Raw genomic sequence first — 14,407 nt, forward strand, 5'->3', positions numbered from 1 at the left:
GTAAGCAATACAATACATTTTTTCCAACGAAGAAGCTGGACACAGCTGGGGAAGAAGAAGGACAAATGAAACCGTTTGAGTGTTTCAATGTAGTTCTCCATTGCCTCATTTTCCAGGATAGATAGGGCCATGTTTACCCCCTTCAGTGGAGACACTCCAGGGAGTAGGTCAAAAGCACAGTCCCCTGGGCGATGTGGTGGCAGAGTGGAGGCCTTGATTTTGCTGAAGACATTGCTGTACTGGGTGTATTCAGATGGTATGGTGGGTGGCACTGCAGAGGCATAGTCCTCAATGGTGGTGGCTCTGCAGGGTAGGCTGAGACAACTGGTGAAGCAGGTAGAAGACCAGAAGTCGGTCTCCTTAAGATTGCAGGGTCATGACGAAAAAGCCAGGGGTGTCCGAGGATGAGTAGCTGTTTGGGGGATGAGAGTTCCAATGGTTTCGGTGTGGAAGACTCCAATCTGGAGGGTGACGCTGTGTCAGGTGCGTAATGAAGCCCGTGCCCAATGGCTGCCCGTCCAGGGTGTTAATCCTTATTAAGGGAGGGACGACAGGTGTTAGATATATGTCAAGCTCTTGTACTAGCTGGTGATCGATAAAATTACCAGCTGCTCCCGAATCTATCAAGCCCTCTACATACTTAGTAACCCCCTTCACGGTTATCAATACAGGGATGGAGAATTTAGAAATAAGGACACGCCTACCTACATGGCAGCGGAGGGACCCTTCTCATCCCTCTGTGGGGGGCGAACAGGGCAATGGCTAAATAGATTCCCTCCACAGTATAGGCAGAGCCCTTCTTGGATCTGTCTTTGACGTTCGATACACGGGAGAGGAGCATGGCCCAACTACATGGGCTCTGGACGACTCGGACGGGATGACAGAATCATGGAAAGAGAAGGTTTCGGGTTCCTGGGTGGCAGAGTTCTTCAGCGGTCGGTGATGAGGTGGTCGATGGAGATGGACATAGGAATGTATTGATTTAAATCCTGAAGGTCACCTTTACAGGCCAGCTCCGCCTGAAGTTCCCTGTTGAACCCTCTTCGGTAGATTGTAAGTAAAGCAGCCTCACTCCATCCACTTCCTGCAGCCATGGTGCAGAACTTGAGGGCATGCTCGGCAGCTGAATTGCATCCTTGTTGAAGTTCTAGGAGATCTCCTATAGGATGACCGGAAGGAGAGTAATCGAATACCTATTTGAAGAGGGTGTGGAAATGGATCTCGGATCCGAGTTTTTGTAGGATAATGGATGCTCCTTTTCAGGGTATGAAGTGCTGTTCTGGACATGATTTGCATCTGTCATGTCTTTGGCATCATTAAACTGAAGATTCATCTTTATCAAATAACTCTCTGTAATTATTATTATGCGATTAAACTGATTAATCATGTAACTGTAATTAACTAGGAAGTTGGGGCACCAAGGAAAATATTCAGATTACAAAGTTATAGTTTTCCTAATATAACTTTTCAGATATTTTCCTATCTGATCAATAGTCTTCTGATTAATGAATTCTTCTTTATCTCACGTTAGTCTCATTCCAAACGTCATAAATTGTTGGTTATCTACACGAACCCAGTCTTCACTATGAGTCATCCATACATCAATTGTCTTAAATCATTTATTTATTAACTAACTAACCAATCACAGAAGTGAACACACAAACAAACAAAGTAAATATGGTTACAAGAAATGATAGGGGAATGTGCCCTAGTGAGCTAAACCGGCATGGCGGCTTGTTAGACGAAAGGGGAGTGGGGGTCACCTGAGATTTTAATTTTAATTTTAATTTTACTAGGCAAGTCAGTTAAGAACAAATTCTTATTTTCAATGACGGCGTAGGAACAGTGGGTTAACTGTCTGTTCAGGGGCAGAACGACAGATTTGTACCTTGTCAGCTCGGGGGTTTGAACTTGCAACCTTCCGATTACTAGTCCAACACTCTAACCACTAGGCTACCCTGCCGCCACCAGATGTCACTACAGAGTTGATAATTATAACAATTGAAATGCTAATCCTTTGTACATGAACGCTCACTCATTCGGGAACAATTGCAATCAATATATATTTACACTCAGTGTGTCGGCGGGGTCTCTGTTGAAAAGTTTGTTTCTGTTGGAGAGTGTCCGTCCTCACTCTCTCTCTCTCTGTCGTGGTTAGAATGGGTAGTTCAGAGTGACATTCATTCATGTCGTTATAGAATAGATGTTTCGGCGGTTGCCAGTCTTCGTGTTTAATGATAACGAATTCCTAGCTGCAGACTAGTAATTCATATCAAAGACTTGTTCTTATTCAGTCGGTATCGATAGTCTAAGAGTTTAATTAACTCTTGAAACTAGCAATCCCGGATCCGGGATCGTAATCATAGCCTCAAACGAATTAGCATAACGCAGCGGACATAAATACCCCTAGAAACTTTTCCTATTCATGAAAATCGCAAATGAAATGAATGAAATATATTCAAACACAAGCTTAGCCTTTTGTTAACAACACTGTCATCTCAGATTTTCAAAATATGCGTTACAGCCGACGCTAGACAAGCATTTATGTACGTTTATCATGGCATAATGCTATGCTAGGCTCTGCTGGCAGCAGGCAACATTTTCACAAAAATAAGAAAAGCAACCAAATTAAATCATTTACCTTTGAAGAACTTCGGATGCTTTCACTCAGGAGACTCCCAGTTAGATAGCAAATATTCCTTTTTTCCCAAAATATTATTTTTGTAGGCGAAATAGCTCCCGTTTGCTCATCATGCTTGGCTGAGAAATCGACCGGAAAATGCTACCACTACAACGCCAAACTTTTTTCAAAATTAGCTCCATAATATTGACAGAAACACGGCAAACGTTGTTTAGGATCCATCCTCAAGGTGTTTTTAACATATATATTCGATAATATATCCGTCGAGGCAATTGGTTTCTCATAAGAAGCGATTGGAAAAATGGCTACCTCAGTATTTTACGCAAGATTTTCTGCGGGAGACACCATGTGACCACTTGCTATATATGGTCCCTTACGGCTATTCTTCAATGGAAATGCGTAAAAAGACGTCACAATACTGTAGACACCTTGGGGAATACATGGAAAACGTAAGCTCATTCGTAGCTCATTCACAGACATATAAGGAATCATTGGCATGAGGCGGTTTCAAAAAATGCGGCACTTCCTGGTTGGATTTTTATCTGGGTTTCGCCTGTAACATCAGTTCTGTGGCACTCACAGACAATATCTTTGCAGTTTTGGAAACGTCAGAGTGTTTTCTATCCAAAGCTGTCAATTATATGCATAGTCAAGCATCTTTTCGTGACAAAATATCTTTTAAATTTTAATAGCGCCCCCTAATGCTTAACTGGTATGGTTAAAATGTTCAGCCACCTACTCAAACCTTGGCCCTCTCGTCATCGAGGTAAGCTGGTCTGCAGCCTTTGTCCTCTCGTAATTGAGGGAAACCTGGTCTGGTGAGAAATTCTCAAAGGGGGATTTTATTCGGGAGAGCAGAAAAAGGCTGTCTCATGATGCCAGGTCTTAACTGTGCTCATGGGCGGTCCTCTGGTTTAGTGAAACTCAAAAGGGAATTGGAGTTCCCTTCATTAAACAGTCCAAAATCACATTACACAATTTTACAAACAGTATCATCTTCACTCATTCAGCTTATACAACAATTAGATTAGACCTCGTATCTGAGGCTATTATATAAACAGCGTTATGGTAATGTGGCCGTATTGTTTCACAAAATTGTACCAAACGGACCAGTTCGTAGCTGGATTCTTCACCGATCTTTTATACCTACTCCAGAACATAAATGTTGTTCGGACCTCAAGTTCTGTGAAGTGGAAGAAATTCCTTTGTTCTCTTCTATGAAATCTCTCTATACTGTGGCCATGAGGAGATAATCTCCTCAGGAATTTACGACCTCTCTCTGACCACAGCAGCCTGGGTGTAGGAGACAGGGAGAGGGGGATGGGGCTTGCTGTACACAAAGAGGGCAACGTCATGACACATCCTTGGTCCGCCATACAGGGATTGTTACATCCACACCAATGACCAATGCGTGGCAGGTAGCCTAGCGGTTTAGAGCGTTGGCTCAGTAACTGAAAGGCCGCCCGTTCGACTCCTTGAGCCATTTTGCCCTCATTTTGTCCTCGAGCAAAATGCTAGATCTGTAGGAGCAAGGTCTTTGCATTGATACTTTTAACAGTATTTTTGTAGTCCTTACAACCAATTCTAACAGTAAACCAGTAGCATATATAACAGAATGGAGATATACCCTTCAGTCTCTCCAGGACTTGGGACATTCTTTTAGACCTTCGTCCGCAGACAGGGTTCAGCAGCTTTCACAGGTCTCTGTATCTGAGGTTATGAAATATAGAAATTAGACCAGGACTTGCTTTATTATTCTCAAGTGATATAATATTTAATATTTTGTTGCAGTTGTGTTTTAGTATTGTCATAGTTCCCGCTTTGGGACTGAAAATATGTTCATTAGCTATCTAGCTTAGCTACAGTGTCTTCAGAAATAATTCATAATTCATTCATAATTCATTCATAATTCATTCATAATTCAAATAATTCATACCCCTTGACCCCTTTCAACTGACCTGAGCCCTAGGACCATGCCCCAGGACTACCTGACATGATGACTCCTTGCTGTCCCCAGTCTACCTGGCCATGCTGCTGCTCCAGTTTCAACTTCCACCTGACTGTGCTGCTGCTCTAGTTTCAACTGTTCTGCCTTATTATTATTCGACCATGCTGGTCATTTATGAACATTGAACATCTTGACCATGTTCTGTTATAATCTCCACCCGGCACAGCCAGAAGAGGACTGGCCACCCCACATAGCCTGGTTCCTCTCTAGGTTTCTTCCTAGGTATTGGCCTTTCTAGGGAGTTTTTCCTAGCCACCGTGCTTCTCCACCTGCATTGCTTGCTGTTTGGGGTTTTAGGCTGGGTTTCTGTACAGCACTTTGAGATATCAGCTGATGTACGAAGGGCTATATAAATAAATATGATTTGATTTGATTTGACGTATTCATTTATTGTGTTACAGCCTGAATTCAAAATGTCTTAAATAAATAAAAAATCTCACCCATCTACACACAATACCCCATAATTACAAAGTGAAAACATGTTTTTAGGCATTTCAGCAAATGTATTGAAAATTAAATGCAGAAATCTGTGTTCACACCCCTGAGTCAATACATGTTAGAATCACCTTTGGTATTAATTACAGCTGTGAGTCTTTCTAAGAGCTTTTCACACTTGGATTGTACAATATTTGCACATTATTCTTTAAACAATTCTTCAAAGTCTGTGAAGTTGGTTGTTGATCATTGCGAGACAGCCATTTTCAAGTCTTGCCATAGATTTTAAAGCCGATTTAAGTCAAAAATGTAACTAGGCAACTACAGTGTATATTTGGCCTTAGTTTTTAGGTTATTGTCCTGCTGAAAGGTGAATTTGTCTCCCAGCGCCTGTTGGAAAGCAGACTGAACCAGGTTTTCCTCTAGGATTCTGCCTGTGCTTAGCTCTATTCCATTTCTCTTTATCCTAACAAAAACTTATAGTCCTTGCGAACGGCTGCAGCCACCACCATGCTTGAAAATATTAAGAGTGGTACTCAGTGATCTGTTGTGTTGGATTTGCCCCAAACATAAAGTACATTTCTTTGTCACATTTTTTTGCAGATTTGCTTTAGTGCCTTACAGGATAGATGTTTGGGAACATTTTTTATTCTGTACAGGCTTCCTTCTTTTGACTTATTTAGGTAAGCATTGTGGAGTAACTACAATGTTGTTAATCCATCCTCAGTTCTCTCCTATCACAGCCATTAAACTCTGTAACTGTTTTAAACTCAACATTGGTGAAATCCCTGAGCAGTTTCCTTCCTCTCCTGCAACTAGGTTAGGTAGGAGGTCTGTATCTTTGTAGTGACTGGATGTATTGATACACCATCCAAGTGTAATTAATAACTTCACCATGCTCAAACGGATATTCAATGTCTTTTTTTTGCCGTTCTTTGTGAAGCATTGGAAAACCTCCCTGTTCTTTGTGGTCGAATCTGTGTTTGAAACTCACTGCTGCACCGAGGGAGGGACCTTACAGATAATTGAGGTGAAGTAGTCATTCAAAAATCATGTCCATGCAATTTATAATGTGACTTGTTAAGCAGATGGTTGCTCCTGAATTTATTTAAGTTTGCCATAACAAAGGGGTTGAATACTTATTGACTCAAGACATTTCATATTTTACTTTTTTTTTATTAATTTGATTCATTATTAATAACAATTTCTAAAAACATACACTACATTCGGAAAGTATTCAGTCCACATTTTGTTACGTTGCAGCCTTATTCTAAAATGGATTAAATAAATATGTTTTTCCTGGTTAATCTACACACAATATGTCACGTCCTGACCTTAGTTCCTTGTTCAGGTCTCTGTTTTAGTTTGGTCAGGGCGCGAGTTGGGGTGGGCATTATATGTTGTGTTTTCTAGGTTTTCTATTTCTATGTGTTTGGCCTGGTATGGTTCCCAATCAGAGGCAGCTGGCAATCGTTGGCTCTGATTGAGAGCCATATTTAGGCAGCCTGTTTTCCCACTATGATTGGTAGGTAGTTGTTTTATGTTTAGTGTGTTGTTTCACCTGACAGGACTGTTTTGTTTCTTTCATTCACTTTGTTATTTTGTTTTGTGTGTTCAGTTCTAATAAATTAACATGGACACTTACCACACTGCGTGTTGGTCCGATGATTCCTATTCCTCATCATCAGACGAGGAGGAGATTCGTTACACAATACCCCTGAATGACAATGCGAAAACAGTTTTTTATACAACATGTGCCCAACAATGTTTGTACCCTGTTTTGTGCTGCTGCCATTTTGTGTTGCTAACATGTTGTTGTCATGTTGTGTTGCTACCATGCTGTGTTGTCATGTGTTGCTGCCATGCTGTGTTGTCATGTGTTGCTGCCATGCTATGTTGTTGTCTTAATCTCTCTTTATGTAGTGATGTCTCTCTTGTCATAATGTGTCATTGTGTGTTTTGTAATACTTTTTAATTATATTTATTTTTAATCCCAGCCCCCATCCCTGCAGGGGGCCTTTTGCATTTTAGTAGGCTGTCATTGAAATAAGAATTTGTTCTTAACTGACTTGCCTAGTTAAATAAAGGTTCAATGAATTAAACAAAGGACAAAAAATGTACGAAAGTATTCAGACCCTGAATACTGCATGCTATGAGACAGGTACATCATGTTTCCATTGATCATCCTTGACATCAAATCAAATCAAATCAAATTTATTTATATAGCCCTTCGTACATCAGCTGATATCTCAAAGTGCTGTACAGAAACCCAGCCTAAAACCCCAAACAGCAAGCAATGCAGGTGTAGAAGCACGGTGGCTAGGAAAAACTCCCTAGAAAGGCCAATACCTAGGAAGAAACCTAGAGAGGAACCAGGCTATGTGGGGTGGCCAGTCCTCTTCTGGCTGTGCCGGGTGGAGATTATAACAGAACATGGCCAAGATGTTCAAATGTTCATAAATGACCAGCATGGTCGAATAATAATAAGGCAGAACAGTTGAAACTGGAGCAGCAGCACAGTCAGGTGGAAGTTGAAACTGGAGCAGCAGCATGGCCAGGTGGACTGGGGACAGCAAGGAGTCATCATGTCAGGTAGTCCTGGGGCATGGTCCTAGGGCTCAGGTCAGTTGAAACTGGAACAGCAGCATGGCCAGGTGGACTGGGGACAGCAAGGAGTCATCATGTCAGGTAGTCCTAGACATGTTTATACAACTTCATTGGAGTCCACTTGTGGTAAATTTAATTGATTGGACATGATTTTGAAAGGCACACACCTGTCTATATAATTTCCCACAGTTGACAGTGCATGTCAGAGCAAATACCAAGCCATGAGGTCGAAGGAATTGCCATAGAGCTCCGAGACAGGATTGTGTTGAGGCACAGATCTGGGGAAGGACACCAAAATATTTCTGCAGCATTGAATGTCCCCAAGAACAGTGGCCTCCAGCATTCTTAAATGGAAGAAGTCTGAAACCACCAAGACTCTTCCTAGAACTGGCCGCCCGGCTAAACTGAGAAATTGGAGAAGGGCCTTGGTCAGGGAGGTGACCAAGAACCCAATGGGTACTCTGAAGGAGCTTAAGAGTTGTTGAAACAACATTCTCTGGTCTGATGAAATTAAGATTGAACTCTTTGGCCTGAATGCCAAGTGTCACGTCTGACGGAAAACTGGCACCATCCCTATGGTGAAGCATGATGGTGGCAGCATCATGCTGTGGGGATGTTTCTCAGCGACAGGGACTGGGAAACTAGTCAATATCGAAGGAAAGATGAACGGAGCAAACTACAGAGAGATCCTTAATAAAAACTTGCTCCAGAGCGCTCAGGACCTCAGACTGGGGTGAAGGTTCAACTTCCAACAGGACAACGACCCTATGTACACAGCCAAGACAACGCAGGAGTGGCTTCGGGACAAGTCTCTGAATGTCCTTGAGTGGCCCAGCCAGAGGTGAACCAGATTGAACATCTCTGGAGAGACCTGAAAATAGCTTTGCAGTGACGCACCCCATCCAACCTGATAAAGCTTGAGAGGATCTGTAGAGAAGAATGGGAGAAACTCCCCAAATACAGGTGTGCCAAGCTTGTAGCGTCATACCCAAGAAGACTCGAGGCTGTAATCACTGCCAATGTTGCTTCAACAAAGTACTGAGTAAAGGTTCTGAATACTTATTTAAATGTGATATTTCTTTAGCTTTGCTAAAATGTCTAAAAAACAGTTTTTTCTTTGTCATTATGGGGTATTGTGTGTAGATTGATCAATTTGAATCAATTTTAGAATAAGGCTGTAACGTAACGAAATTCTGAAAAAGTCAAGGGGTCGGAATACTTCCCGAATGCACTTTGATTCCACTTTGACATTATGGGGTATTGTGTATAGGCCAGTGACACAACATATCTATTTATAACATTTGCAAAAAGTCAAGGGTTGAATACTTTCTCAAGGCACTGTCATGACATGGCCCTTTATGGGTATAGCTAGTGGCTTCCCCCCTCTCTCTCGCTCTCTCCTACACCTAGGTTCTGTTATCTCAGGTTGTACATTCCTGGAGGAGACTCTCTCCCCCTGGCCATGCAGAAAGAGACACATAGAGAGAACAACGGATTTCACATGGCAAACTCCTAAATCCCCAAAATTAGGATTTTATACAAAATGTCCACTTGTGAGGAGGTGGGAATGGTCCGTGGACACTTAAGGGACGGGTATGAAGAGTGTGTTTCATTTGGTGACCTCAAAGAGGACAGAAAACACACATAACTATATCTCTGAATATGTAAATTTCTCAATGATGGGGTTTGCATCTAATTATTGAATAAAATGAATGAGTAAAGATTAAATTATTTGTGAAATGATGTAATGTACCTTTGTCCACCAAGCCGTCATATTGACTTAGCCCACTAAGGAACCTCCCCCATCATTTCCTTGTAACTAAATCTACTGTGTTGTTTATTTATGTTTATTTAGTTAGTCAATAAATTATTAAGACAATTGATGTATGGATGATTCATAGTAAAGGTTGGGTTCGTGCAGATAATTAACAATTGACGACGTTTGGAATGAGACTAACATGAGGTAAAGAATAATTAATTAGAAGATATTAAAATATCTGAAGAGTTATATTTGGAAAATGATAAATTTGTAATCTGAAGATTTTCCTTGGTGCCACGACTTCCTAGTTAATTACATTTACATGATTTGTTTAATCACAGAGAATTGATTTGATAAAATAACAGTCTTCACGTTAATGATGCCAAAGACACGACAGCACTGTACTAGCTACAGTAGGTAACTATAACATTGTTGTTTTTAGCAAGCATACGTTACTCTTCATACAGGCAATTCAGACCGCTGCGATTTTTCTATGGGAAATCTATCAACTTTCATTTTCAAAAATAGATTTGTCCCTGGATGTAAGGACCATACCCCTGCCCAGTCATGTGAAATCCATAGATTCGGGCATTATTTATTTATTTCAATTGACTGATTTCCTTATATGAACTGTAACCCAGTAAAATTTTTAAAATTGCTGCAAGTTGCATTTATATTATATTTTTGTTCAGTATAGTTAACATTAGCCTAGTTAGCAAGCTAGCTAGCTACTTGTAAATACTAGAGCTGTCACACCCTGATCTGTTTCACCTGTCCTGTGCTTGTCTCAACCCCCCTTCAGGTGTCACCCATTTTCCCCATTATCCCCTGTGCATTTATACCTGTGTTGTCTGTTTGTCTGTGGCCAGTTTGTCTTGTCTCGTCAAGCCTACCAACGTGTTTTTCCGTACGCCTGTTCGCTTTAGTCCCTGTTTTCTAGTTATTCTGGTTTTGACCATTCTGCCTGCCCTGACCCTGAGTCTGCCTGCCGTTCTGTACTTTATGGACTCTGCCCTGGATTACGGACCTCTGCCTGCCCTTTACCTGTCGTTTGTCTGCCCCATGTTTTGTAAATAAAACTCATGTGATTCGAACTGTCTCCCCAGGCCTCCCCGGCTTCCCGAGAACCCCACTTACCTCTTCCGGAATGCTTCGCTGGAGAGTCAGGAACCTGTCGATTATTTATCTCCTAGTGTTCCCTAATCTTCGAGCTGCAGCCCTCGTCCTTTTCCTCACACCATCTGTAAATATTCCACCCAACTACCTCATCCCCATATTGTTATTTATGTTTTGCTCTTTTGCACCCCAGTATCTCTACTTGCACATTCATCTTCTGCACATCAATCACTCCAGTGTTTAATTGCTAAATTGTAATTATTTTGCAACTATGGCCTATTAATTGCCTTTACCTCCCTAATCTTACTAGATTTGCACAAACTGTATATAGACTTTTCTATTTTCTTATTGACTGTACGTTTGTTTATCCCATGTGTAACTCAGTGTTGTTTGTGTTGCACTGCTTTGCTTTTGTGTTGCACTGCTCACAGTTGTAATTGAGAACTTGTTCTCAACTGGCCTACCTGGTTAAATAAAGGTTAAATAAAAACATTATAAAAAGACCAGGGTCATCAGTAGGTACGAGTACTCTGGTGGGCCATATGGATAATTTTCCTTCTCCCCTTTCCTTCTCCCCTTTTCCTTCTCCCTTTCTCCGCTATCCCTCTCCATGCCATCCTGCGGTGGAACGACCAGTCAAAATCTCTCTGTGTACTCATTGACTCTGGGGCCGATGAGAGTTTCATGGACACTACCCTGGTGTCAAAGCCGGGAATCCCCACTCAATCCCTCTCCATTCCCATGGACATTAGAGCGCTGGATGGGCACTCTATAGGCAGAGTCACCCAAGACACAACTCCTATCAACCTGTGAGTGTCAGGGAACCAAAGTGAGACTGTGCATGTCATGCTCATCAAGTCTCCTCAGTTACCCGTTGTATTGGGGTTTTCATGGCTCCAGCATCACAATCCCCTCATCGACTGGACTGCTGGTGCTATCATGGACTGGAGCCCGTTCTTCCATGCTCATTGCGTGAAGTCCGTCTTCCTGTGGGCTCAGAAGAAGCCTTGAACCTCTCCACCATTCCCATGGAGTACCAGGACCTCCGGGAGGTTTTCAGCAAGGCCCGGGCCACTTCGCTTCCTCCGCATTGACCCTATGACTGCGTGATTGACCTTCTCCCGGGCACCACACCACCCCGGGGAGGGCTGTATTCACTGTTGGGTCCGGAGTCCAAGGCTATGGAAATTAAATCTACATCGAGGACTCCCTGGCTGCAGGGTGTATCCATCCTTCTGCTTCCCTTGCTGGTTCTTCTTTGTGGAGAAGAGAGACAAAAGCCTCCGCCCGTGCATCAACTACTGGGGCCTCAATGACATCACTGTTAAGAACCGCTACCCGCTACCACTCCTCGCCTTGGCTTTCGAGCCACTCCAGGGGGCCACCATTTTCTTTAAGTTGGACCTCCGGATTGCCTACCCTCTGATGCGGGTACGGGAAGTTGACGAATGGAAGACAGCCCTCAACACGGCTAGCGGACACAACGAATACCTGATGATGCCATTCGGTCTGTTCAACGCTCCTGCTGCGTTCCAGGCCCTGGTTAACTTGTTATGGCTGGGGCAGTATTGAGTAGTTGGATGAATAAGGTGCCCAGAGTAAACTGTCTGCTACTCAGGTCCAGTTGCTAATATATGGATATTATTAGTAGATTTGGATAGAAAACACTCTGGAGTTTCTAAAACTGTTTGAATGACTATAACATAACTTATATGGCAGGCAAAAACCTGAGAAAAAATCCAACCAGGAAGTGGGAAATCTGCCAGAGAGGCATGAGCTGACCACGCGCGTTCACGTGATAGTTAGCTTGCGTTTCATTGCAATTCCTCAGAAAAAGGAATTCTCCTGTTGGAACATTATTGAAGATTTATGTTAAAAACATCCTAAAGATTGATTCTATACATCGTTTGACATGTTTCTACGGACTGTAACGGATCTTTTTTTAACTTTTTGTCTGCACCTAGTGATCGCGCGTCATGAATTTGGATTACTGGGCTAAACGCGTGAACAAAAAGGAGGTATTTGGACATAAATGATGGAATTTACTGAACAAATTAAACATTTATTGTCGAACTGGGATTCCCGGGAGTGCATTCTGATGAAGAACATCAAAGGTAAGTGAATATTTATAATGCTATTTCTGACTTCTGTTGACTACACAACATGGTTGATATCTGTTTGGGTTGTTTTGGTCTCTGAGCGCTGTACTCTGATTATTGCATGGTGTGCATTTTCGGTAAAGCTTTTTTGAAATCTGACACAGCGGTTGCATTAAGGAGAAGTTTATCTAAAGTACCACGCATAACACTTTATCTTTTATCAATGTTTGTAAATTGTAAATTGATGTGGCTCTCTGCAAAATCACCGGATGTTTTGGAACTACTGAACATAATGCGCCAATGTATACTGAGATTTTTTGATATAAATATGAACTTTATCGAACAAAACATATTGTGTAACATGAATTCCTATGAGTGTCATCTGATGAAGATCATCAAAGGTTAGTGATTAATTTATCTCTTTCTGCTTTTTGTGACTTGGCTGGAAAAATGGCTGTGTTTTTCTGTGACTAGGCACTCACCTAACATAATCGTTTGGTGTAATCGTTTGGTGTGCTTTGGCCTTTTTAAAATCGGACACTGTGATGGGATTAACAAGAAGTGTATCTTTAATATGGTGTAAAATACTTATATGTTTGAGGAATTTTTATTATGAGATTTCTGTTGTTTTGAATTTGGCACCCTGTACTTTCACTGGCTGTTGGTCCCAACACTTCTCTTTTCTTCCAGTACTCCTGATTTGTCAATTTGGTTTATCTGTGTTGTAATGTTCATGCTATGCAATATTAGTTTCTATCTCAACGGTTACAGCCTGACTGGGTCTAGGCTAGCTAGCTACAGTGCACATAACCTGTTGGTGCTCCACCCGTTACTGTTTCACCTTGGCACTCCAAGGTGAAATAAAGGATGTGGCAGTCTAGCTCTCTAGAGAAAGTTTGCACAACTCATGTTGCTCATGTTTTGGTGAATGCTCATGTAATGTTGAATTTCTTATGTTTTTTCAGGATCTACTTGATGGAGTGTGAGCTGGAGGGGCAGCTATCACCTGCATGGGTGGAAAATAAGTGGGAGAACCATAAGCAAAAATAGACTGTACGCTACTGTATGTTATCTTGACATTTATTAGCCAAGTATAGCACAGCAATAAAGTTACCCTTTTCTCTGAGAGCAACAATACTTTCCCATCTATTTCCTATGCTTCATTGGCACATTCAAGTGTGAAGATATACATGTTAGAACGGTGCAAGTATTCCAGAGAAATATACTGCAATTGGCATAATACCTTTTACAGGCCTTTACACGTAGCTAGTATGTTTGATGCTGAAAGCTATCCTTTTCCATATTTTTCAGGAGTTGAAAGCTCCCCCCACCGGAGTCAGCATACACCATACATCATCAGTAGCCTAGTTGACTAGGGCAACCAAGAGAGGCCAGGTCTTTTGAGTGGATGCACTCTCCATAGATGCGTGGCTCCCGAGTGGCACAGCGGTCTAAGGCACTGCATCGCTGAGCAAGAGAAGTCACTACAGACCTCGGTTTGATACCGGGCTGTATCACAACCGGCCGTGATCGGGAGTCCCATAGGTCGGCGCACAATTGTCCCAGCATCGTCCGGGTTAGGGGAGGGTTTGGCCGGGGTAGGCCGTCATTGTAAATAAGAATTTGATCTTAACTGACTTGCCTAATTAAATAAAGGTTAAAAAAAAGATGGAGAGGGACAGTTCATGGCTTGATCAGAGGAAGGTGGTTGGGGAAATGGTTGATGAAGATAAAGTCTGGTG

Source organism: Oncorhynchus kisutch, linkage group LG12 (genome assembly GCF_002021735.2).
Source record: "Oncorhynchus kisutch isolate 150728-3 linkage group LG12, Okis_V2, whole genome shotgun sequence".
Classification (NCBI taxonomy): domain Eukaryota; kingdom Metazoa; phylum Chordata; class Actinopteri; order Salmoniformes; family Salmonidae; genus Oncorhynchus; species Oncorhynchus kisutch.